General features: G+C 48.4%; 1 protein-coding gene and 1 non-coding gene across 2 annotated transcripts in view; one reads left to right on the top strand and one right to left on the bottom strand.

The window, feature by feature from the left end:
- Positions 1-25,481, bottom strand: part of LOC127391473 (splicing regulatory glutamine/lysine-rich protein 1-like) — a 129,292-nt gene that overhangs the window by 18,590 nt on the left and 85,221 nt on the right. The gene's annotated exons all lie outside the window — the stretch shown is intronic.
- Positions 4,480-4,552, top strand: TRNAR-CCG (transfer RNA arginine (anticodon CCG)). The gene has a single exon. It is a non-coding gene; the product is annotated as a tRNA-Arg (tRNA).

The raw sequence follows: 25,481 nt of genomic DNA, 5'->3' as shown, positions 1-25,481 counted from the left end.
AATCCGTTGCCCCTGGTCCTGTCACAGGGCACAAGTGACAAGAGCTTGTCCTGCCTTCTTGATGCCCTCATGTATTTAGAGACATTCATTAGATCCCCCCTCAGTCTTCTCCTCTCTGGACTGAACAGCCCCAGGTCTCTCAGCCTTTCCTCATCAGGCAGGTGTTCCAGTCCCTTCTTCATCCCTGTAGCCTCCCTTGGACTCTCTCCAGTAGATCCCTGTCCCTCTGGAACTGGGGATAAAATACAGTTTCTCCTGTCATGCTACCTGTTCCCCTTGACATCCTTCTGGTGACCAGTCCCTTCCAGCAGAGTCTGGAGTTACCAACAAATCCAAACCAGATGTTTTCCTGGACATGAAATGGTGTGTATCCAGATCCAGCTTTGCTGAGGGACACTGAGGAGGAGAGTGAAACTGGAGTGCAGGTTTCAAGCACTGTATGTCCAATCCAATCTCATGATGCCACAGCATGTTGGCTTTCCTCTCCATCACAACACTTCTAAAAATGACCAGTCCTTTAAAAGCTGGGAAAAGCTCTCTCCTCTACCAGACAGTGTTTAAAACACAACCCTAAGCTTCTTTCCTACCCCAGGCCATGCCTTCCTGGTGCACAAGATTCTGTAGCCCACAGAAATATTGTTAGAGGAGTTTTCTGCACCTGTTTATGAGCACTAGGAAGAAACGACCCCTGATCACTGCTTGCCCTGACAGTGACTTCATGCTCTGTCCCACAGGAACCCCTCCAGCCCTGGTGCTGAGCTCACTGCACAAACACCTGGAATAAAAGGTTTGGAACGGCAGGAGCAGGGAGCTGCAAGAGCTGCACCGCGCTGGCATCATATGGGTATTAACTACTCAGGTTCTTCATTAATGTTTAATGAAGAGAAATGCTTACTGAATGGTATCTGGAAGGAAAACCACCTGGACCATTAAAGACACTGTCCTGAGCCTTCAGCTCCATTTCCAAGGAGACTGCCAGGGCGAATGGGTTGCAGCAGCAGAGGCAGACAAGGAGAGACTCTCCCCACCTGCAGTCACACATGTGCACACAGACTCTCACTCACATTCTCACACACACCCTTCTGGATATCAGCAGGGTAGATCAGCTGTGGGTTTCAGCAGTAGTAGATCAGCAAAGCAATGAAGCCAGGAGCTTGTGGACGTCCCTGTGGTACGAAGGCAGCACGGGGTAGAAACCCAGCCCCACGATGCTGTGGTGGTACCAGGACGCTGCCACAGGAACCAGGCTTGGGAGGCTTGGCCACCAAAACTGCATCCAGCCCTTCCCCAGGCAGAGCTGCACATCAAGGGCACGTTTTGCAGGGCTCACTCTGAAGGGTTACTGAATGATGCTGCTTTGGCTGGAAGCAGCTTTAGTTGTCACACAGGTCACAGATGCCATGGAATGGAGCAGAAGCAAAATGTCCCTAACACTGGGGAACTGAGCTGTGAAACAGCCCCAGCTGCAGACTTCAGGGCATTTACCACCCTGTGGGTAAATGCAGCTTTTTGTCCTTCTTGATTTCAGTCCAGAAGGGTGACAAGAGCCTTTTGGTGGGGGATCAGGGAACCTTTGCAGAATGCTGCTGAGGAACACATGCCTCAGTGATCAGAGCCTTCCACTTCCCTGGTTTCCAGAGTCATGGCTTTTGCTACCATATCCATTTATTCTGGGGGATAAATTCCCTTCCTGAATGATACATCACCACCACCTGCCCCCACAGCATTTATTCCTCTGGACAGTTTGCCATCCCTGGCTTAATAAAAGAAGCAGAGCGGTAAATGCAGCATAAGAGCCTCCACACGAATTCCAAAATGTCACTTCAAGAAGTTAGCACTTCATCTTTTTTTGAGCTGCGAAGGGTAGATGCTCCTCAATGCAAATTATCACGGCTGCAAAGATGCCAGAATTTCTTTTCCTCCCCCAGTCATGGTAAGATTCAAAGTTGCTGCATGATTAAGCCCTGGCAGCTTTCCCTCCCCTCCTTTTTTCTAAAACAAACATTAAATTATGAAAATAAATGTAAAAAATGCCTTATGCTGCTGAAATCTGGATGTTATGGATCAAATGGACCAAAGACAGAAGATAGAAAATCAAAGGTTATGGAGAAATATCAGCTCTTCATCCTTCATTTCACAGACTTTAAATCAGTATTAAATGATTGCATTAAGGAGGCAGGATATTAGAGAGGGAACTGGCTGAAATTTGGTGGGAATACTTTTAGTCAGTGGAAATGCAAATGTGTTAACAACAAGATGTTTTGCAAATCCATATTTGTTTTGCAGTTTGAGCATTTATTACAGACACTTGGGCAATGTCATAGTCCTTGGTTTCCAGTTACTGTGCTTTTTATAGTCTGAGGTTAATTTTTATTAAAAAATGGTTGTTCCAATTTTAAATTGAAATGTTTGTGGTTTGTCAAACAATTTTTCATTTTTTCAAGAAGAAACTGTTCTTTTAGTTTCTGACTTTCCAAAAAGTTCAGTTTCAGTTTTGCTTTAGCTCGGAATTATTACATTATCTGATTCTAGGAAAATTTTTGGGTCTATAAATGAGCTCGGGCAGGGTTAAAGTTTTCACCAGAACCTACTTTTATATTTTCTAGGTCTTCAATTTGCATCCTAACCTTGGGAAGCTTCTGAATTTTATTGCTAAAATCTATTTTAGTAAACATTTTGTCAGCAATTAGTCACAATCTCTTCTTCCTTTCTTCTTCCTTTCAAGTGTGAACTCCTTTTGTGATGAAATCTGCAATAGGCAGATGTGCTGGTTTGGTTTGGTGGGGGTTTTGGTAGCAGGGGAAGGGCCCCAGGGGGGGCTCTGGTGAGAAGCTGAGAAGCTGCCCCTGCTCCAAACCAGCCAAGGAGCCATTAGAGGGACAAGAGATGAACCTCTGCCATGAACATAGGAAAGGACTGAGAGAAGAGCTGAGCAGAGCAGCAGTTACAGAGAAAGAAGAGCTGAGCTGCAGAGGCAGAGGGTGCTGGTGGTTGGTGAGGAAGGAGGGGCAGAAGGTGCCCAAGCAGCAGTTTCCCTGCAGCCCATGGCGAGATGGCAGCTGTGCCCCTGCACTCCTGGAGGAGCCTGGTGGGACATTCCCCAGGGGTGCCAGGAGGGGAGAACTTGGCCAGTGGGCTTGGGTTTTGTGGCCAGTGGACTCGGATTTGCTGCCCATGGCCTGGGCTGGTGCAGCTGTGGAAGCCCCCGGGCAGGGGAGGTGCCTGTTCCCGAAGCCCCCGTGACTCTGCGGGCAGCGCTGGAGCAGCTCCGGGGCTGGTGGGAAGGGCTGATGGAGCAGAGGTTGGTGGAGGACTCTGCCATGGGAGGGACCCGTGGGGAAGCAGGGCAGGACTGTGAGGAATCCCTCTTGCTGAGGAGGAAGGAGCAGCAGGAACTAGTTGGGTTTGCCTTCCCCATCCCAGAGTGTGTGTGTGTGGGAAGTTGAGTGAGCAGCCCCGGGGCTGGTTCTTTGTTTCATGTTGGGCAAAAGCCACGACACCAGTGCTCAGAACTAAAGGACGTGTAGGGGCATCCTCCCTACTTAGTGCTGTTAAAGGCCTTTCCCACACTGGAAAACTGGCTTGTTGATATTTTATAATGCTATGATGGGTCATGTCTGCGTTGTACCTCTGCATGGCTCTCATTATGTTCCCAGGATCTTAGTGCTTTATTCATAGTCCCCTTGCTGTCCTCCCTCCCCAGCTGTACTCACCATCTCCATCTGCTTGGGGTGGTTGTGATGGACCAGTGTTTCACTGGGGTGTCCTTGATGAAGGCCTTCTTCTGAGACTTGTGGGTGTCAAGGGAAGTCCCAGTGGAAAATGGGAGAAATCAGAGGTCTTTAAGGATTAATCCAAATACTTTTAGTGCTGAAGGGGGTGGAGACACTATGAGCCAAAAATACATGGAAGGACTTGAGCACAGGAAGTTCCACCTCAAGATGAGGAAGAACTTCTTTCCTGTGAGGGTGACAGAGCCCTGGAACAGGCTGCCCAGAGAGGCTGTGGAATCTCCTTCTCTGGAGACTTTCCAGACCTGTCTGGTTGCCTTTCTGAGGGATCTGCCCTGGTTTTGGTCCTGCTCTGGCAGGGGGGTTGGACTCAATGATCTTTGGAGGTCCCTTCCAACCCCTAACTTTCTGTGATTCTGTGACTATGCCATGTGCCATGCACTGGTGGAAACCACTGCAACTAGTGCGTACTCCATGGGAGAAAGCCAATGGACAACCCCAGTGGCACTGCTCACTGCATCCCTCACTTCTCTCTCATGGCAACTGAGCATCTTGTGTAGGAAGGAGAGACCCCAGCCCATGCAACAGAGTCCCCGGGCTGATCTCTTCACCTTACAATACAAATCCCAGCTTGTCTCGTAAGACTTGTGTCACACAGGAAGGCAGGAGAGCATTCCCATTGCCTGGGGAGATATTGATGAAAAAGGGGAAAAAGTAGAATTAAGGAAGGAAATATTGGCCAGCTGGTGACCCAGTGGCCTAATGGATAAGGCATCAGCCTCCGGAGCTGGGAATTGTGGGTTCGAGTCCCATCTGGGTTGTACCATACACATTTTGGGGCTGGTACTAGATGATCTGTAAGGCCCCTTCCAACCCAAACTATCCTATGATTCTCTGGTTGGGTAAGCAAAGCTTCTGGAGCTAGTCCGACATTTATTGTGGGAAGAAACTAAAAAAAAGATTTCTCTTTCCCAGGAGCAGACACCTTATTCATGCTCCCAACCCTCCCAACAAACCAAGTGGAAAACTTAACAGTCGTGACTGGGATTCGTTGAATCAACCCCCAAGTGGCAGAGGAAGAAGAGAAGCTTCCAAACCATCCCTACAAGTGGGCTGTGTTGGGACTATGACTCCAGTCCAAAGCATTTTGGTGGGGGAGGGGACCCTCAACACATCCCACACGCACCACATTGAGGACAGAGCCAGTAACAGACACCCTGGGCCTGCAGGAGGATCTCAGGCCAACAGGAAAGCATCTGACCTGCAAAATGGGATCCCTGCCAGCACAACTGCTTCCAAGGAGGCCCATCTGAAATGCCTCTGTGCGAGTGCATGGAACATGGGGAATAAACAAGAGGAACGGCAGATGTGTGCAGCCTGCAGGGCTGTGATGTTATTGGCATCACTGAGACATGGTGGGATGACTCCTACCACTGGAGTGTGGGGATGGTTGGGTAGCTCTTTAGGAAGGACAGGCAGGGCATAAGAGGAGGGGGTGTCACCTCTACATCAATGACCAGCTGGAGTCTGTGGAGGTCCACCTGGGGGTGGAGGAGGAGTCAAACATGACCTTATGGATCAGGGTTAAAGGGAAAAAAGGGGCAGGTGACACCATACTGAGGGTCTGCTACGGGCCACCTGACCAAGACTGAGTGAATGAGGCTTCTACAGGCAGATAGGAGCAGCTTCACGTTCACAGGGCCTGGTCCTCATGGGGGACTTCAACCACTCCAATATCTGCTGGAGGGACAACACAGCAAAGCACCAGCAATCCAGGAAGCTCCTGCAGTGCATTGATGACAAGTTCCTCCTCCAAATGGTAGAGGAACCAACAAGAAAAGGTGCTATGCTGGACCTTGTCCTCACCAACAGAGATGGGCTGGTTGATGATGTAAGACTTAATGGGAGACTGGGCTGTAGTGACCACAACATGGTTGAATTCAGGATCCTTAGGGCAGTGAGGAAGGAGACAAGCAAGGTTGCTGCCCTTGATTTCAAGACAGCAGTTGGTCTCTTCAAAGGTCTGCTTGGTAGGATACCAGGACAAAGCCCTGGAGGAAAGGGGAGTCCAGAAAAGCTGCTCCACATTCAAGGATCTTCTCCATGCCCAGGAGCAATGTGTCCCAGTGAAGAGGAAGGCAGGCAGGAGAGCTAGGAGGCCTGGATGGATGAGCAAGGAGCTCCTGGACACAGTTACATGTAAAAACAAGGTTTACAGAGAGTGGAAGCAAAGCCAGGTGTCCTGGGGGGAGTATAGACAAGTGGTCAGAGAAGCAAGGGGTTGGGTAAGGAGGCTCATCCTTGAAGGCTCTGGGGGGACCTCATAGCACCTTCCAGTACCTGAAGGGGCTCCAGGAAAGCTGGGGAGGGGCTTTTTTCAAGGGCTTGTAGTGAAAGGACAAGAGGTAATGGATCAAAACTTAAAGAGGGGAGATTTAGGTGAGACATTAGGAGGAAACTCTGTAGTGTGAGGGTGGTGAGACCCTGGCCCAGGCTGCCCAGGGAAGCTGTGGCTGCCCCATCCCTGGCAGTGTTGAAGGGCAGGTTGGATGGGGCTTGGAGCAACCTGGGCTGGTGGGAGGTGTCCCTGCCCATGACAATGGGTTTGAAACTAGATGATCTTTAAGGTCCCTTCCAATTCAAACTATTCTATGATTCTATGCTTTGGTGAGAAGGACACAATTGTGAGGATTCACAATTGCAGGAAGTCAGTGACCATGATAACCATGACAGCTTTGTCTCAGGGCTGGGGAAGCACCACAAAGCCTGCTTGACATTCATGAATTGTACTAGCTGAGAAAAACACTGCAGCTTTTTCCAAATGAGGATGCTGGAGTCCTAAGGAGATGCAGGTGTGAAACAGGAGGAAGTGTTGGATGACTCTGAAGCTGGAGAAGGTGCTGCCTGTGCTGTGGAGTGCAGCACCCAGGTTTGAGGGTGCTGGTGACCCTACCCCTCACACCTCAGCTCAAGGGAGGGAAGCCACCACTGATCTTCCAGATGTTTCAGGAGTGAAGCTGGAAACTCAGGGAGGAGCACAGAAAGGAGAAATGTATCAGCTCCAATTCATAATCCTACAGCTAAGGCACATGCAGACAAGCTAGAGAAAAAAATGCGGCTTTCAGCATGCAAGTCACTGCTCTTCCCTACTTAGAGATCTTCCTTAAAGCAAGACTGATGGCTTTCTGGCAGAGATGATTTCTCACTTGTTGACCATAATGGGACACTAGATGATTACTCAGATGGAGACATCTCTGCTCTGCGTCAATGTTTGAGCAGCTGAATCCTGTCAGGGTCCCAATCACTTGAGCACATGCCTGGGCAGTAGGAGGGAGCACTCTGCCTCCCTTGATGAATGGCTCAGAATTTTGGATGAGTTCAGGAGGGTAAGGATCCTGTCTTTCTTGCCCCAGAGCCCAGCGTTTGTTGTGTCCATTCAGATTTAGCCCTTTATCAAGCCACAGGAGTGCTGGTTTCCATCCCAGTTCCAGCACAAGCCAGGTGAGGAGCTATGGAGCAAAACTCCCTCCTCCTGTAAGTAAGATTAAACCCAGCTCCTCCAAGAGAAAACAATTCCCTGCTTGTCAGAGAAAGTTTTTCATTTGGCATTCTAACCCAACACAAACTGTTTCACTTTTTACCAAAAACTCACTAAAGTTGCAGTTTTGGGTCAAGTGCAAATAATTCCTTTTTTTTCTGGTTCGTTGGCCACATCAAGAGAACAATGACTCTCAGATCTGCTCGTGACAACCAGACAAGCCAGTCCTGCCCTCCATTTGCAAAACCAGCAGAAGGAGGTGAAAGATCTGAGCCATCACTAAAATACACACAGTGTTGCCAGCTCGGGCCTCCCAGGGCCCAGAAAAACAAGTGATTTTACAGGAAGCAGTAAAGTGCATTATTTCTTGAGCTCCTTTCCCTGGAGCAGTGAGGTAGGGATCGGGTTGTGCTTCGGAGAACACACCTGGCTTCATGGAAAAGTGTGTTCTTGTGCAGAGGTGAGAGAAGAAAAACAAAATGCAAGCAGACCCACACGTCACAGCCAGCATTGATATTTCTAGGAAGGTGAACGGGCATCAGCTGAGTGAGAGTCCAGCACCTCTATCAAAAGCTGTTCCAAATTAGACTTATTGCAGAGATGATCTAATAACGACTGATTCTGGCCCGCAGATGTCGATGATTAAATATTTGCTGTTTCTTAGAGGCATTCTGCTGAATTTTTTTTTTACTGTCTACACTGGGGCACAGCTCTACTCCTGTTGCTGCCATTTCTTTTGGAATGCATGGAAATCAGGGAAATTCAGAAAATGGGAAGCAAATGCTTTGCAAATTCAGTAAAAGAGACGCGCCTGCCAAGGCTGTTAACTGCTGGTTCACAGCTGCTTCTTTCTAGCAAACCCTACAAACCTCCCTCCCAGCAGGGGATTCACACCTGCAGGGAGCACAGGGGGTGTCTGTGTCTGCCTGAGCCACCAAAGCCAGGCAGGTTGCATGGGAAGTGTGGGGGTTTGTTCTCTGGTCATTCCTGGGGGGGATTTCCTTTGTGGTTTCCACTGTCCCTTATTGTCTTTGATGCAATTTCCTTCCCCATGGAAAGGAACAATCTATTGAAGCAAATTCCCTCTTGGAAGGACGGGCCTGAGACCAGCCATCGTGGTCCTTCCTTGCCCTTGACTCTTACATCTGGGATCAAACCCTGTTTTCTCATGGTTTGTGAAATGGTGGCACATTGCAGAGCAGGCTGCACCAAGTGAGCAGGGAATCCTTGGGACCCAGAGTAAGAGAAGCAAACCCAACCAGTCCAGCCTGGTGTACCAGATGGCAAAGTATCCTGACCTTACTCTTTCTGCCTGAAATGTGAACTTATGATTTAATATTTACTCCTTCTTTGAGCAGACTAAAAGACTAGGGTCCACCAAGGCCACCACCCAAGAAAATGTGTGTGTTGGACATGCTTCTGGGTGTAACAGAAGAGCACACCTCCTAAATTTCAGTCCTAAAATACCATCTTAGGCTGCTGCCTAAAAAATCTGCTTTGGACTTTGTGCAGCCACAGACCTCTGGATTTCCCTAAAAGATCCAGCCCTTCCAACCTGGGCCCCACAGCACACAGTGTGTCTCATTCTCCACTGGTTCTAGCACAAAGACCAGCACTTCTTAAATAGCAAACATCATAAATTGCAGCCTGTGCATCATTTTCAGACCCAGTGTTCCATGCCTGCAATTTCCTACCACTGGATCTTATCTGCAAAATTAGACACTGTTTTGCTATCAGTAATTTGCACCCTACGGGTGGATTTTTATGCTGTGACTATTATTCATAAACTTCATTTTAATAAACTGAATGATGGAGCACTTTCTGTTTGTCACACTCAGGCAGGTTTCCCAAAGCTTGACTCATCCTTGCACGTCTTTGTTTATCTTTTCCAGCTTGACAACATATTTTAACAATGTGCATATCAGATATAGATCAGGTGGTTTGTCTTGCTCTCCCTAATATTTATGCAGAAAACACACCACCTCTTTATATCCAGCTAACATTTCCTTCTGAATAAATTTTTGGCTGATAGTCACCATCCCAGTTTCCTTACCTTGGAGTGAGGTCCCATTTGGTGGTTATCTCAAATGATGTCCAAGTCATTTGTGGGGTCATGGCTTTATTGTTTCTTATTTCACAAAGCACAATATGTGCTGTTTGTGCCTTAATTTAAGTCCTTGCTCCCGGATGCACATCATTCACTTGAGCCTTCCTCACTGTGGGAACAGGATTGGCCCTTCCCTGCCACCTCCTCAGTTCTCTGAGGTGACTGTACCTCATTCCAGCTCAGCTGTGAAGCAGTTGAATGGTTTGGGGCTGAAGACAAACCCCACCACAACAGCCAGGTTGGTGGGCATCTCAGTCTGCTGGGGCTGTGCAGCCTAGGTGGGGGTTTGCTACCTGGCAGGGTCAAATCCCGTGTGGAATGACACCAGAGGGGAAGCAATGACTGCCTTGCCAGCCTCCTCATCAAGATGAGAGGAAGATTTCAAGTAATTCCTGTGTGCTTTGGGAAAGAAGCTGCTAGTTGCTGCACAACATAGTTTTTTTCCTCTGCTGCCCTGATTTTTTCCATCATCAGTGGAGCGTGGCTTCTGCCAAGGTGCTCCATTCTTGCCTTGTCAGTGGGGAAGGGCAAGTCACGAGCACCTGGCCAGTTTACTTGCTGCTTCCCAGGCTTCTGGTGGAGGACTGAGCCACCTGACAGCTCCAAATGTACAGCCAGCCCCTGGTGCTGCAATCTGTGCCTGCAGTGCTCAGAGAGAGCCTCTCTCTTCCTCGAATGAAGCCATCAGAGCCTCAGTGGGGGCTCTCTCTGCTCTTCACCCAAACCAGGGTGGACAGGGCTGTTGTGTTCACCACACCCCTGTGTAGGTGTGAGGTTTAAACATTGTACAGAGAATTCATCCAGCAGCTGGAGAGAAATGCACCAGAGGAATTTCCAGCTTTGCTCCCAATGGGGTAGCAAGACAAGCTGTGCAGCAAAAACATTCTGAGGCTTGCTGAGTGCATCACCACTGGGGTGTGATTGATGAAGGTCCTGCTGCAATGGGACAGCCACACGGCTCAGGCAGACACAAAAACACTCGGGCAGTTCCAAGAATGCTCCAAAAAAGTGCATGCCATGCCAGTCAGGTCTTTTGAATTCCCACTTGCAAAAAGGTAACAATACAGCAACCACCTGGGGGAAGGTAGAAAACAACAGCCCTGGGGGAAAAAAAAGAACCCCAGGGTCGTTCCAGCTGCAGGGCACCCATCAGCAGCACCCCTGCCAAGCCATCTCTCAAGATCAGAACCAAACTGGAATTATATTTTAATCAAAATTCAGCCACATTAGGAAAGAGAGAAGCTTTTCAGACAAGTAGCTGCTGCAGGGGGAAATAAAAGTTTTGTGGTTTGCAGAAGAGCCCACAGGCAAGGCCAGGAACCCAACATGTGCCCGGATGGGTGAACCCGGGGTCAAGCAGCAGCTATAGGCACAAACACAGCAGTTTGCTCCTCACCTTATGGGCTCCTCCTGCCTGGAATTTGCCAGTGGACACCAGTGAATGAAGTGGTTGTACCTCCCTGTTATAAACTCATAACCAGAGGAGGCTGTTGTGCTGATCTCTGATCTCCTGCTGATCACAGAGCAGTAGCCATCCAGACCCTTTCATGGCTAAAGAGCAGATGCTCAAGCAAGATGTTAAATCTTCACCAAAATGCTGCATCTACACAGAATCCTCGATGTTTAAAGGCTCTGGGAGAAACCTGGTACTTTCCTAGGCCAGTGGGAGAGAAGGGAAACATCCTCTTTTTCCCTGGAAAACCTGTCCTGTTGCCTGGAACGAGGACAACCTCCCCTGCACACAAAGCATCTACACTATGGCCAGGCCCCAGTTTCTAAACCTTCTCACTAAATATGGACATAAAATGGAAGATAGAAGGAGGGGAAAAAATCAGAGGGGCAAGGGCACAAACCAAGATGCAGATATTGGGAAAGCAGGAGAGCCACCAAACACAAATTCCCTGCCTGGCCACAGCTGTGACACCAAGTGAGCTCTTGCTGTGCCCCCCTGGGGCCCCTCAGGGCTCTGTCAGTGCTGGGGGGGTTTGCACTGGGCTGGGAGGGGTGAAGATGCCCCAGCACCTTCATGGTTAATGTGGCTGGGAGTATTTGGTGGTGTGCAGGGTGTGTGCAGTGTGGTACCATCCACACTGGGATTTTCTCATGTCCCATGATTTCTAAGGGCTCTTTCTCTAGAAAAACCCCAAAGTATCATGGTGGCTTCTGCTACCCACCCTTCCAAACACAAATAAAGTGAGCATCACATGTGTGCCTCATTCAAATGAATAATTTATGCAAAGTAATAAGTTCCTGATACCAATAAACCGAATAAATACAACTCCCAGGGACCACATTACAAACAAGAATTCATTTTTACACAGAAATAAAACTGTTATGATCAAGTAAGGGGAGAAATAATTTCCATCAATAACCTTCCTTATTTCTTCATTGTTTTATTTGCACAGTGCTACATCTCTGTGCAGTTTACAATTCATCCAGCTGTCCTGGGGATGGCAACGAAGCTATTCCAGCAGGTATTATATTAATCATTTTTCATCACCAGACAGACATTGTTGGAGGCTTTTCTTGTTTTGCTTGCAACATTAGATCACTTTTAGGAACAAGCAGAGCAGGATCTAAACATATATCCCCCTGTAGATACTGAAACACAGTCTTATTTATAAAATACAGATTTTTCACTGCTAATTTTATACTGTCATTCACTGCATGACAAATAAAATGGCAGTATTGGACACCAGTAGCATGTCTGAATTCAGGATCTAAAAGGCAGTGAAAATGCTGTGTGTTGCTGGTTGCTTGTTTATATTTTTGCAGATTTTTTTTCCCCATTCAAGTCCAGATCACCTTTTCCTGTTGTTTCCCAGCTTCTACTATTTCATCATTCACTAAAGTATTTGAGAGCTCAGGTGAAACATTTTGATGCACCATTTACTTAGCAGTGCTACTTTTATGGCTGCTTTCTGTGGACAACCCTCATACCTTGAACCCTTTCCTTAAAATGGATGATAGAAAAAAAAACCCTTTCCTGTGTAACTACTGGTTTTTGCTCCTTGTTTGCCTGATTTTCTAAACTGCTTATCAGCTCTGAAGAGCACAAACTGTGCAACAATCACCTAAAATTCAAGTACTTTCATTTTTTGACAGAGATTTGAGATTGTCAGTAAACAATTCGAGATTGTCAGGTAAAAAAACTTCATTTAATACTTTGCAATTTTTTAGACTTAGTAGCCAGCTGACAGCAAGGACAACATTCAGCTGCATTTATTAAGCAGCACAAATTAGCTTCCTCAGTGGGAATCTCTCTCATGCTCAGCATGGAAAACATCAGGTCCCTTTGGAGGAGAAACACCCACCTCTGCAACTCTTAATTGCAACTGTTAATTGTCAGGCTGGAAGAGCTGACTGCAACCAGGAGCTGTGGGTGATAAAGAGAAGATGAAAAGAGAGCAAAGGCAGCAGCCAAGCACAAAGCCTGAGTGCTCTGCTGGGCAAGGCCCTGGAGATGGGCAGCCTGGGGTCACAGCAGGTCCCTGGCAGCAAGGCCAGTCCCAGCAGAATTTGGAGAGGCAGCAGGTCACATGTGGAGGACCCGAGTTTGGAGACAGAGGGTTGAGTCAGCTGGGGATGAGCCCAGAGCAACCATGGAGCTGCAATTCTTGGACTCTGTGGTGCTTTCAGTGTCCAGCCCTGGGGTCCCCAGCACAGGAAGGACATGGAACTGTTGGAGAGAGTCCAGAGGAGGCCAAGAGGATGATCCAAGGGCTGGAGCAGCTCTGCTCTGGAGACAGGCTGGGAGAGTTGGGGTGTTCAGCCTGGAGAAGAGAAGGCTCCAGGGAGACCTGAGAGCACCTTCCAGTGCCTGAAGGTCTCCAGGAAAGCTGGGGAGGGACTTGGGACAAGGGCAGGGAGGGATGGGAGCAGGGGGGATGGATGAAAACTGGAAGAGTGGAGATTGAGATGAGATCTGATGGAGAAATTCTTGCTGTGAGGGTGGTGAGACCCTGGCCCAGGTTGCCCAGGGAAGCTGTGGCTGCTCCATCCCTGGCTGTGTTGAAGGGCAGGTTGGATGGAGCTTGGAGCAGCCTGGAATGGTGGGAGGTGTCCCTGCCCACGGCAGGGATTTAGGTCTGGATGGTCTTTAAGCTCCTTTCCAACCCAAACCAATCTGTGACCCTATGATTCTCTTTCCACACCTACAAGCCATGTTTGGTGCTGCCCCCCATGAGTAAGGGCAGGGTCTGCTGGGTGAGTTGTGCTCAGGCTCTTCCAAGGGTGTCACCACACTGGGGGGATAAATGTGCTCATTTCAGGGCAGGCTTTCCCTGAAAATAAAGGATCCCAGAACAATTCTCCCTGATGCCTGTCAGGGCACCTACAGCTCTTTGCCACATTGCACAGGGGTTGGGAATAAATTTGCCTTGGTTGGCCTCCATCACTAGTCTGAGAAAAATCTTCCAAAATGGCTCAGGGAAATAATGACACTAAAACTGCTACCAAAAATGAGGTCTCTGATTGTTTTTTTTCAATTCCTGTATTTTTAGGAAGAAAAGAAATGTCTTTAAATTACTTTGAACATGGTAAATGCTCATTTACAATGAACATTTTACTTCCCCACACAGAGTTTGTAATTTTTCCCTCTCATTTGACCTTTGTCCTGTTCAAAAACACAGGCAAGTGGAGAAGACCTTCTCCTTTTTAGAAGACCTTCTCCTTTATAGAAGACATTCTTCTTTTTAATCATACATGATTTCATGAAGAAAGCTACCATTAGAAAAGGTTTGATTTTATCATGTGGCATGAGCTGGGAAGCCAATATCCACCTGGGAAAAAGTTTTCTCCATCCTCAGTGGCCAAAGAGAAGAAAAATCCACATGCCCAACTAAAGGTTCTTTCAAAGTCTTGTAAAGAAGTTTTGTTTCTCAAGCATTTTGCTTAAAAATAGAAGCATGGAATGAAAAAAAAAAATTGAAAATTAGTGACACTCCTTCAAAAGCAATTTCCTTCAGAGAAACACTCTTTCCTGAATTAAAAAAAAATACGTATTTTGGGATTATTTTTTTTTATGCTTCTCCAATTAACACCATCTAGACAAAGACTCCTGTCTCTGAATATGGGAGAAATCTAGCCAAATCCACACATACTGTTTTTATCACGTTCCTGTGACATTGGACAGGGATCTTTTTTGTCCTCTAGCACTATTTTAAAATCCTGATGGTATTTTCCTGGGTGGAATGTATTTATGATGCACTTCAACACAGCAGATATGTTCTCCTTTGACATTTGCTGATACCACTACATTTCTTGGCATGCTTAGCAGAAACATATTTAACAGCTCCTGCTGTGATTCTACCCCCTTGTTCTTTTCCTTTACACCTACAGTGAGGTCCTCCTCTGGACAGTGATTTCACCACCCAGCCCCAGAAGCACAGCTGGAGAAAACCTTGATCCTTACACCAAATGGTATTGGCAGTTTGACCTTGGCTTCCTCTACATTAACTCTTGAACCTGGGTAAACACTGTCCCAAAATGGTATTTTTTGTCTTAAAATAGGTGCTAAGATGGTTTGAATGGGTTGTCCTCTAGACAACCTGGTGCTTTGGGTTCCTCTGTGGGGAGCAGGTCAGGTTTGGGTTGCTACCCTTAATTTCTCAGCTCATCAGCAGCAATGTGGGGACATCAGTGCTCTGCTGCCTGTGTAGATCAGGGGGGCAAGTGTGGGCTGTCATGAGGGGATGGTGACTGTCCCTGGACAGTCCCACCTGCTGAACAAGGGTCCCTCCATCCGTGTGAACATCACACACAGAGTTCCTCCTGGGATTTGGTTTGTGCCAGAATTCAAAACAGCTTTTCTTGCTCCACAAAAGCATGATCAAAGCCTCACTCCCTTGAGCTGATTCCAGCAATATTTCCCATCAAAAAGCAAGAGAAAAAAAACATATTTGCCTGTGGTTGTCTCCTAAATAAAGCCCTCTATCTCAGGAGGTTCAGGGCTGCTTTCTCACCCCCAAACAACTTCAGTGCTGCTGGTAAGACTCTTCTATTCTCCCCATCACCTTTGGAAAAATTTCCCTATTGTAGGAATCTGAGATATTTACATCATCTTATCTCCCTTCTGACCTCAGAATTTGTATAACATTTCAGCCCCACCTTTAGCTGTATCATCTTCAGCTGCACATATTCCTGAGAATAATCTTCCTGCAAAGCTTTGCTTCTGAAGCCAGCCCAGCACTGGTGGGCTGTGAGAACATTTCCACCTTCCTCTCCTCTGGCCTCATGTCCCTTTATTTATCTGGGTAGCTGGCAAAAGGTTGTTTTATTAAGCAAACCCAATGACAGTGGCTGCAGCCAGACCCTGTTCCTCCTGCACCTCCCATGTCAGGGAAGGTGTCACTGCCTTTGAGGTCTGTATGGACAGTTCCTGTAAAACATGACATTTCTACTGAAGTTTCTCTTTCAGAGGCATTTGTGCTGTTCCCTTTGCAGGCAGCCACCAGCACCTGCCTCTGCTGGAGACCTGCATCCATGACAGTAAATGGTGGTTTCTTTCCATCCACGTGCAGAGTGGAGACTCAGCCCTAACAACCTCAAAGCTAAGCAAGTTGTGCCTGACAGCACATAAATTCCCTCACGGAACACTTACAACCTCCTTGGTGCAAAACCAGGTCTAACACACACTGCAGACACTGCAGGAGACCTGCGTGTCCTGGCACACAGCTCCAGCCAGAGATTTTCTTGCTGAGGTGGAAACCTGAAATTCTCTAAATGCAAGACAGCTGAGGCTGTCCTGAAGCCTCCAAGCTGAGACCAAAACTCTGGTTCCAAAGGATGCTGTGGTCCTTGACCTTAGTCTGAGCAAAGCCTTCCCTTTATTATCTCAGACAAGCTGCCATAACATGGTTATTCCCTCATGAACCTGTAAGACAACACTCCCCAGCCTGATTTTTATGTTCACTCATTTCTAGCAGTGTTTCTGGAGTCAGCTGCATCTCCATGGTGACACTGGAGCATGCCCAACTCCTGCTTCTCCTCATGGCCACCCTACTCATGTCCACTTGGGTCCTGCCCTGATACACACTCCCTTAGGAAGAAAACTCAAATGCAGCTCAAAAACTGGTGGACATTTGACTTCTACCTCCTCACCTTTTGATGTCCTGGCATACAAGATGTGGGTCCAACCATGGGGTGGTGTGTTGACACAAGAGCAAGGCTCAGTGTCCGTGGCAGCAGGAGGCTGAGTGTGGAGTCTGGGAGAACCTGACTTGGTGTGTCCAAGACAGATGGATGTCTGTGTGGGCTACCCTGGTCATTGCCTTCTGCCTTGTGCCAGAGCATGTGCTGTTGTACAGCCCATCCTCAGACACCCCAGACACCTCCTCCACAGCCATCTGGATATGGGCATTGAAGTTACCCCATGATCTCCTGCTTAAGGAGGGCTGCAACATCCCAATAGCAAGGAGAGTGGAGTGTTGTCCAGAGGAGAGGGGTGACAGTGCAGCTGCAGTGCCCCAGCTCGACCAGTGTTCAGGTCCATGTGACATTCCCTGCCCACCAGTAACACCAGTTATGATGCTCAGGAGACAGAGTGATCCCACAGCATAAACATTCCTTGGGACTCACTAAGCAGAGAATATCAAAGCATGTTTCTCCCAGTCCCATCAGCATCTTATATAAAAGTTAAAATTACCTTCTCTACCCTGTCCTCAATCCTCTTCAATCCTACCCCAATTTGCTGGCCTGGGAATGACAGCCAGCATGCTCACCTTCTGCAGATCCCTGTTGGAGCTGGTGCCTTCAACAGCTCCTCTCTGCCCTGCACCAAAACAGCTCAACACTCGTTGGGCTGTGTGAAAACACATTTTAATTGAGAAGCTCCACTTGCCCAGGAATTTAGCTAAGTCTGTAAATCTGTTTGCTTTTATCTGTATGTGCCATTCTGCCAGTCTTGATGTTACCTGCAAATTTTAGAATTATTTTTAGATAATGGATAGAAATGTTGAGAAGTACAAAGGCTTCACTGTTTCCTTGAGATCCCGACAGAAACGTCCCCGTTCGGTGACAGTTTGGTGTTGATTACTCGTGTTTTGTAGCCTGTTGTCACTTCCCAACCCATTTAACATGGATTAGGTAATGCTCAATACTAATGTTTAAAAACAGAATATGATGTCAGATCCCTTGCAAAAGCCTTTTATGAGTTATATCTGTCAGCTCCAGGCTGAGAGAGACTTCAGTGCCACGAAGCCCAGCTCTTTTGTCAGTGTGCTTTATTCACACCTTACACAATGGACCTTGACCTTGTGACCAAACAGCACAGATGTATATTTCAGACTTCAAGGTCCAGGAACCTCAGGTCCCAATAGGAACTTACTCTGCTCTGAGGACTGGTCCTGCTGAAGCAGAGCTCTGCTCTGGAGACAGCCTGAGAGAGTTGGGGTGTTCAGCCTGGAGAGGAGAAGGCTCCTGGGAGACCTTAGAGCACCTTCCAGGGCCTGAAGGGGCTCCAGGAAAGCTGGGGAGGGGCTTGGGACAAGGGCAGGGAGGGATGGGATGAGGGGGTAATGGCTTTAAACTGGAAGAGGAGAGATTTAGGTGAGATGTGAGGAAGAAACCCTTTCCCATGAGGGTGGTGAGAGCCTGGCCCAGGTTGCCCAGGGAAGCTGTGGCTGCCCCATCCCTGGCAGTGTTGAAGGGCAGGTTGGATGGGGCTTGGAGCAACCTGGGCTGGTGGGACGTGTCCTTGCCCATGCAGGGGGTTGGGACTGGATGGTCTTTAAGGTCCCTCCCAACCTAAATGGCTCCATGATTCTATTCCCAGTCGCTGCTCTTCTTAAAGGAAGTCTTCTGACATTCCAGCAGTGGCACAACCTCTCTGCAAGGTGCCCACCTGTTCCAGCTTCTTTTCTCAGCATGTCCTGATGATGCACAGTGCATGGGTCACCCACAGGGACAGGGCAAAGGATTTCTGCAGGGACCATGCTCAGCAGGTCAGCTGTTGTCCTGCTCCCCAAAGCCATCCTGACTCTGACCCTGAGAGGGCTGCAGCATCAAGTGATGCCTGATGCATCCATGCATCCCTCTGGCCCTGCAGTGCCCATCCTGGTCCCCATTGCCCAGCTCTGCTCTCCATCTGCTGCCCACCCACCAAGGTGCAGGGATGAAGGCAGCTCTGATGCTCTCCCTGTGGCAGCCTGGCCTGGGCTCCTCACAATTAATTCTCCCTCCTGTCCACTGACTCTTTCAAGGTGCAGAGAGGGGCTGCACCAGGGCCTGGCAGCAGTCCAGGGGCAGCTCCACGTGTCAGGATGCAACAGGCACTTGGAAGGGGGATTTTCAGATTTTTATCCTCAAGCTCAGCTACAAACAAACCTTTAATTAATTCCTCCACAAATTACTGCTGAGCTCATGGCCTCCGATTCTTCTGGGAGGCCAATTAACCTGATCCTCTCCCTCCATGCTCCTTTCTCAAGATTGTCAGTTTTCACTTGTTGAATCTTCACGCCTGTCACTGGTGTAACAATCTGCTCCTCTTCACCAGATGCCTCTCGCCCCCAGAGCACAAGCTATGGTTCTTTTTTGCCTACATGAGCTCAGGCTACAGCTGCTAGAAAAACAGCACAGCTCACATTTCTCTGCAGGAAAAATTGACTTTTTTTGCAGTTTTTCCCCTTAGCACTGGAAAAGGAAACTGCCCAGGATGTTCAGTTTTCCTCTAAAATGTTCAGTTTTCAAAAACTGTCTTTTTTTTTTTTTTCCTTGTGAAATCTAAAGTGCTGTGGAACATGTTCCTGTTTCAATATTTTCAGCAAAACCTTGAGGAGAAAGAAACCAAACTGCTATCTGCACAGATACAGATGCAGACATTCTGGGCAAGAGCTCATTTTTGGGGACGTGGGGGGTGGGAGGGGTGATGGACTATTTCCCTCAGCTCCATCTTGATCAAAAGCCAATTGATTTCAGGCATGAGGCTCCCAAGCTGTTTTCAACATGCATCTCCAGCCTTGAAAAAGATTCCCTGAAGCTGAGAAAAAGAAGCTCTTAAAAGTAATTGAGATATTTTGGAGACTGTGCTTTTAGTCTTCCTGTCACTCTGTTCCCTGAGGTAGATGTGGAGCCCTGAGCTTTCCAACCTGCCCCAGGGAGTGACACTGGGGCCAAAAATGCTTTTCAAAGCTCCAAGACACTGTTGTGCACCATGAGCCAGCAGCCACAGGCGTGCTGAAGGCTGAGGTTTGGGGTCCAAGTGCAAGGGCACCCCAAGAACCAGGGAAGTCAGCATGGGACATGGCATCATGGTGGGCTATGGGTGCAAGAGCCATGTTTGCACCTTGTGGGAAAGCCACAGCCACTTGGGTCTGTGTAAAAGAGAGGTTAGGACAAGGTGTTGCAGCACTCCCCAGGTGCAGGTGGGTTAGTTTGGTCAGCACCAGCACTTTCCATGGGGGAAAAAACCTCACGTGATGCTGTAGCTCTAGAAGAGATTTCAGGGATTTCACAACAAGTCCAGCATGCAGCCTGGGAAGGAGCAGGGTGAACATCCTGGGGCCTTTCTTAGACTCCATCATCCCTCTCCTGAGACACCAGTGAGACCACTGGTGAGGTCTTCTCTCCTGAAGGACAGAAACAGAGGAGGGACCAGACCTGCATTCCTTGTCCTCAGCAGAGCTCCTAGGGCTGGGCTGGGTGGAGAGGAGATGACCTCTACCTGGCTCTCCTGAGGAGCTGTGCCTAAGTTCAGGCTCCCATTTCCAAGGTTTTTATTCCACTGTAGAAACCTGAAATAAAATCAACTTCACATCTTTTTTTGTTGTTGTTGAACACAGAGTCTTCCTCTTTTTAGCTCCTGAGGTGAAAAAAACCCCAACAAACAAAACAACAACAACAAAAAAAACCCAATCGACAATTGAACGAGAAGAAGAGAAAAACAAAACACTGACATTTCTGTTGGGTCCAAACTCTTTTGGTCATTTTATGCCTCAAAGATTATCTGCATGTTGGTACCACTCACACCACGCTCATTAGAGACAGCTGGGAAATGCTGCCTAGTAGCTAAATGTTTGGGAGGGAGAAGAATAAAAATATCACAACTTGGGTTTTGTTTCTTTGTTGGTTTTTTTTTTAACCCTGTGTCATCCTCAGAGAAAAGAATAGAAATTTTGTTTTCTAAAAGGGAGCAGTTTGGCAGCACAGATGCCAGCCAGATCCCGTGTGTGTTTCGAGCAGAGGAGAGGACAGCAGCACTAAATTCTGCTCTCCAAGCACCTGAGAAGTTCTATAATGGTGTTAAAACAATATCCCTCTTTTACAAAGGCCTCAGAAACCACCCAGGATGGGCTGGGCAGCACTCAGATACCATAGCAACAAGAACCAGACCCTTTACACAGCAGTTTTCAGAGCAGTGTTGGTTGAAACAGGCCACACATTAAATGGGCTGTAGAAAGGAGAACAGAGCAGTCATCCCACCACCCTGAGTGCTCTCTAGCTTGAGTGAGGTGAGACCATCTGGGGAAATGATGAGATCACTTAGTTCACCATCCAAAGACACATTTGCAGGAGCCTGTAGCAGGACTGCATGGGGAGGTAGCCCTGGGCTTCCTGCTTCTGGAGCTGTTGGTTGAGCTCTTGAAGCCAGACTTTCCAGCTACAGCTGTTCATCTTGTGTGAGGGAAATGAGAGTCTCCAAAATTGACTCTGACCATCCAGATTTCACCATGAATAAAACATGAGACTGAATGCAAAGAAGCAGCACTATGTGCGTTAGTATCAGTTTTCAGCCTTGTTTGGGGAAGATGCTGGTTGTTGCCAGTTAAGTATTTAAATTTTCTGCATAATATCTGATGATCCCTGGGTGAAAATCATAGAATCACAGAATGCTTTGGGTAGGAAGGGACCTGAAAGATCATCTAGTCCCAACCCCCTTGCATGGGCAGGGACACCTCCCACCAGCCCAGGCTGCTCCAAGCCCCATCCAACCTGCCCTTCAACACTGCCAGGGATGGGGCAGCCACAGCTTCCCTGGGCAGACAGGGTCTCAACACCATCACAGAATTCCTTCCTAATATCCAGTCTGCATCTCCCCTCTTCCAGTTTTAATCCATTCCCCCTCATCCCATCCCTCCCTGCCCTTGTCCCAAGCCCCTCCCCAGCTTTCCTGGAGCCCCTTCAGGCACTGGAAGCTGCTCTAAGGTCTCCCTGGAGCCTTCTCTTCTCCAGGCTGAATACCCCCAAATCAGCCTGTCTCCAGAGTAGAGCTGCTCCAGCCCTTGGATCATCTTCATAGCCTCCTCTGGACTTGCTCCAACAGCTCCATGTCCTTCTGATGCTGGGGGCATCACAACTGGATAAGTTTGTGTTGAAATCCCACCCCCTGATACATTTTACCCACTCAGAGCCTTCATTTCTCCTACAAATAATTACAACATATTGCTGAGCCCTTCCTAGAGAGATGGAGCTCTTGCAGAGAAGTGCTGTGTTTAGGTTATGCAGCTGCATGTTGAGACAAATGGTCGTGGGTCTCAGGGTACAAACACCCTTCCAGGCACTGGTCCTCCTTCTATGACCTGCACAGCACCTGGACTTTGTCCTCCCAGGAAACCTCCAGCCCCCTCCGGAACAGGAGACAGCACCTCTGAGTGCAGGTGTCCAGATCTCAAGTGGCCTGACACAAGGCAAAACAAACCTGGAGGAGGGAAGAGGGGGAGGACAGAATTAAAATAAGATTGTTGGGGAAAGTAAAAAAAAGAAAAGAAACCCACCACACACCCTGTCAAACTCGCATGCTTTGCAAATGTGTGATATTCTCTGAGGCTGCAGAGATGACAAAGAAGGAGCTGCATGGATTGGATCTAGGGAAGGCCCCTCTGTGGCAGTAAGAAAGCCCCATAAACCAGCACTGCTTTGCAGAGGCCCTGCAGGGGTAGAGGTGGATGCCAGTTATCCCATCACAGCGTATTAGTGCACTTTTTTTCTATATTATTATCCTCCTGTTGCTAGTGGTATTAAAAACTGTCTCTAAATAGCTCATTCTGGTGATTAACTAATTGAGTTAACTTGGCTGCCGTGGCTGTGGTGCTGAAGGATGTGGTTTGTGATTAGACAAGACCATTGCCCCTGTCAAACACAACACATTGAGAAGTTTTTATAGGTGGTGCTCAGCACAGCTCTCTGCCAAGCACTGCCCAACCCAGGGCCCAGCCCTGGAGAGACAGTAGAGCTGAGAAAGGTCTGTGCTCCCCTTCCCCTTCCCCATCCCCTTCCCCATCCCCTTCCCCTCCCTGAGGGTCCCCGTGCTCCCAGGGAGGCACATGCTCACATGTCCCCACAAGATGAAACCTTGCTTGCAGACCTCAGAGCCCAACCACGCTGTGGCACAATGATCTTCCAGTTCAAAAAGCCACTGGTCCTTCCCCTGCACGTTTCATGCCCAGTGTCCCCCAGATCTGCCAGCACCCTGGCCAGACTGCTTGTTCCAGGAGCAGCAAATGCTGTGTCACACCCTTCCTCGCTAGGACACATCTCAGATGTATCTCCCCGGTTGTTGAGAGCTGGAACAGACCCACATCATGGAGGACCTGGCAGCTCCAGTCCATCTCAGTCGGTGCACAGAGGTCCTGGGCTGCCTGCAGGAGAGTTGATGGAGTTGGTGGATCTCATTCCTCTTCCAAGTCTATAGAGTAGGTGTGCTAGGTCTTGAGTTCACATGGGTGCCAGCCTCCTTGGTTGTCCACACTAGCCAGCAGTGCAGAGCATTTAGTTCAGCTGTGTTGGGTCTTCCTGTGGCAGGAAGACACCAGGTTGCATGGGGCTCAATCACTGCAACTGGTAGCAAAACCTAGAAGAAAGTTGTGTGATGATGAGGTCCCACCAAACCTCAAGTCTCACTCCATAGAGTCAGCCCCAGGGAACAGTAAGATGGCAGACTACCAGAATGTTCATTTAGATCTTCTCCAGCATTTCTCAGACCCTTTTGTCCTCCAGCTCAGGCTGCCAAGGGATTTGAGGCAAACCCTACATCTCTAACATGGCAGAATGCAATGCAAAGGGCTGCTTCTTCCCTGGGTAGTGCTGAAACTTAAACCTCTGGCTGCACCACTATCCCAAGGGAACTGCAGGAGTCAGGGACGGGAGAAAGCAGAGCTCAAAAAGGGCTGGGGACAAACCATGAGAAAAGACATCTGCAGCCAGGGTCCTCAAGCCACCTTTCCACCCACGTGCTATTAGCTGTGGAGATGCATCCAAAAGACCTCCCACCACTGAGCAGCTCCTGTCACACCTGCCTGCTGCTCCACTGTGGCAGTGGTGGCTGAGTGTGCCCAGCTCAGAGCTCAGAGGGGAGCTGCACCCACCAGAGGAGACACAGCTGCCCTCCTCCCAGCTTGGCACTGGCCAAGCGAGTCAACCAGAATATGAAATAAAACCCCATTTAGCAAGAAGCCTGAAACTTTTCAAAAAGTGAAATCCTCTTGGATGGAGCCTGGTTCCCTCCTGTCAGCTGAGAGCTTCAGCTGGCAGCCAATGAGCACCTGTCAGGGCTGGGCTGGAGTCATTAGCGAGATCAGAGTCCTGGCAGAACAGCAGGAGCCTGCACTGGGTGACCTAATTTGCGTCCCTTCTAGGTTAAAAAAGTCTATGATGTATTTTTAATGAAGCACACACAATAAACTGCTAACATAATATTAGAGGCTCACTTCAAAGCTCAAATAGGCAGGGAAATCAAGGAGAAAGTTTCTGAATTCATCATTATTATGTGTCACTCATCTTCACTATGACAACCCCTGGGCACACCAGGTGCTTCCTTTCCAGGCTTTGGTACCTGGTTTGGAGCCCACCCTCCTGCTCATTTTTTTCAAGCAAACCAGAAAGGACCTGAAAAGTAGAAAGCTTTACTAGCCACCCCTTGTACTATGGGCATTGTTAAAGCCCCACAAAAGGTTTTGCAAGCAGGAAAATGTAATGACACTGGAGAAGGCTGGGGTCTTAGGCAAGCTTCTGGCTACCTGGGTTGCCTTTATTTCTGCTGTTTCCTTCTCAGCATCTGTCTGGTGTCTGTAAGGTTTATGATTTTGTGTAGATGTGACCGAGGGCAGCCAGAGCAGGGCTTCTCCCTCAGGAAAGGAAGCCAGGAGCTGAGCATGATCCTATGGCTGGAAGCAGGCCCACCAGCCATAGTCTGTTCCACAGGACCTGAGTGAGGAAAGAAGACCAGGTCCAGGCATGAGTCCACATCTTAAGGCAATATCACAGCAATGAGGCATGGCCAAGGCAAAGCCAGGAAGTCAATCCACAGGTCAGGACCAGGTCCATTGGTCACTAACCATGTCTGTAGTGAGGAGATCGGTCCAAGGTCAAGCCATGAATCAGCCTTGAGCTGGGGTTTCAGAGCAGCAGGGCTCCATAGCTGGGCAGGGACATGACTGTGGCCAAGCTGTAGACTGGCACTCCTCCAGCTTGGCTCTGACAGGGGCTGAAGGCATCAAGCTGAACATAAATAGAGCTCCTGGGCCCTCCATTTGGGTGGAGACGCCAAAAAAAAAAAGGCTGGTCAGGAGCAATAGGACCCATTAGTTGACTCAGGGCCCTGGCAAGATGTATGAACTGCACCAGTGATATAGAAACACACAATGGAAAATGGGATTTCTGTGTGTCATGGTTTTCTCCTTCCCAAAACTTTTAGGCCACTCTGGCAGGAGAAAACAAATTTTTTCCCCACCAACACTCATTCCTTCTGAGATGGCCCCTGTTTCACCCAGTGGTTGGAAATATTCTCCTGGGTTGATTAAAGACTACAGCTCCAGTGCAAATAAGTAGCATGTTCCAAAGGTGGAAACAAATCAGAAGCTGAATGTTCCTTTGACTGCACCTAAATATCCCTGATGTCTCCAAGTTACAAAGGTTGGCCCAGAACAAGGTCAAAGACCGAAGCCCCTCTCAGGTCCAACAAAACCAACAACACTGGAAGAACTTACCCCCATGGAGTCTGGAAGACCTTGATATTGAACCCCTCTGGGGAGATGCCATTGCTGGAAACTCCTAGAAGTGACACACAACCTCAAAAGGTATGGAGTAAAGTTAAACATCCCAGAGTACTCTCTGCCCCCGCCCCTAGCCCATAGAAATCAGATGTGCATGATTGCATTCCCAGGCCTCCTTG

The sequence above is a fragment of the Apus apus genome, chromosome 16 (assembly GCF_020740795.1).
Source record: "Apus apus isolate bApuApu2 chromosome 16, bApuApu2.pri.cur, whole genome shotgun sequence".
Lineage (NCBI taxonomy): Eukaryota > Metazoa > Chordata > Aves > Apodiformes > Apodidae > Apus > Apus apus.
The sequence above is the reverse complement of the archived record's forward strand: the minus strand, read 5'-3'. Positions and strand labels throughout refer to the sequence as shown.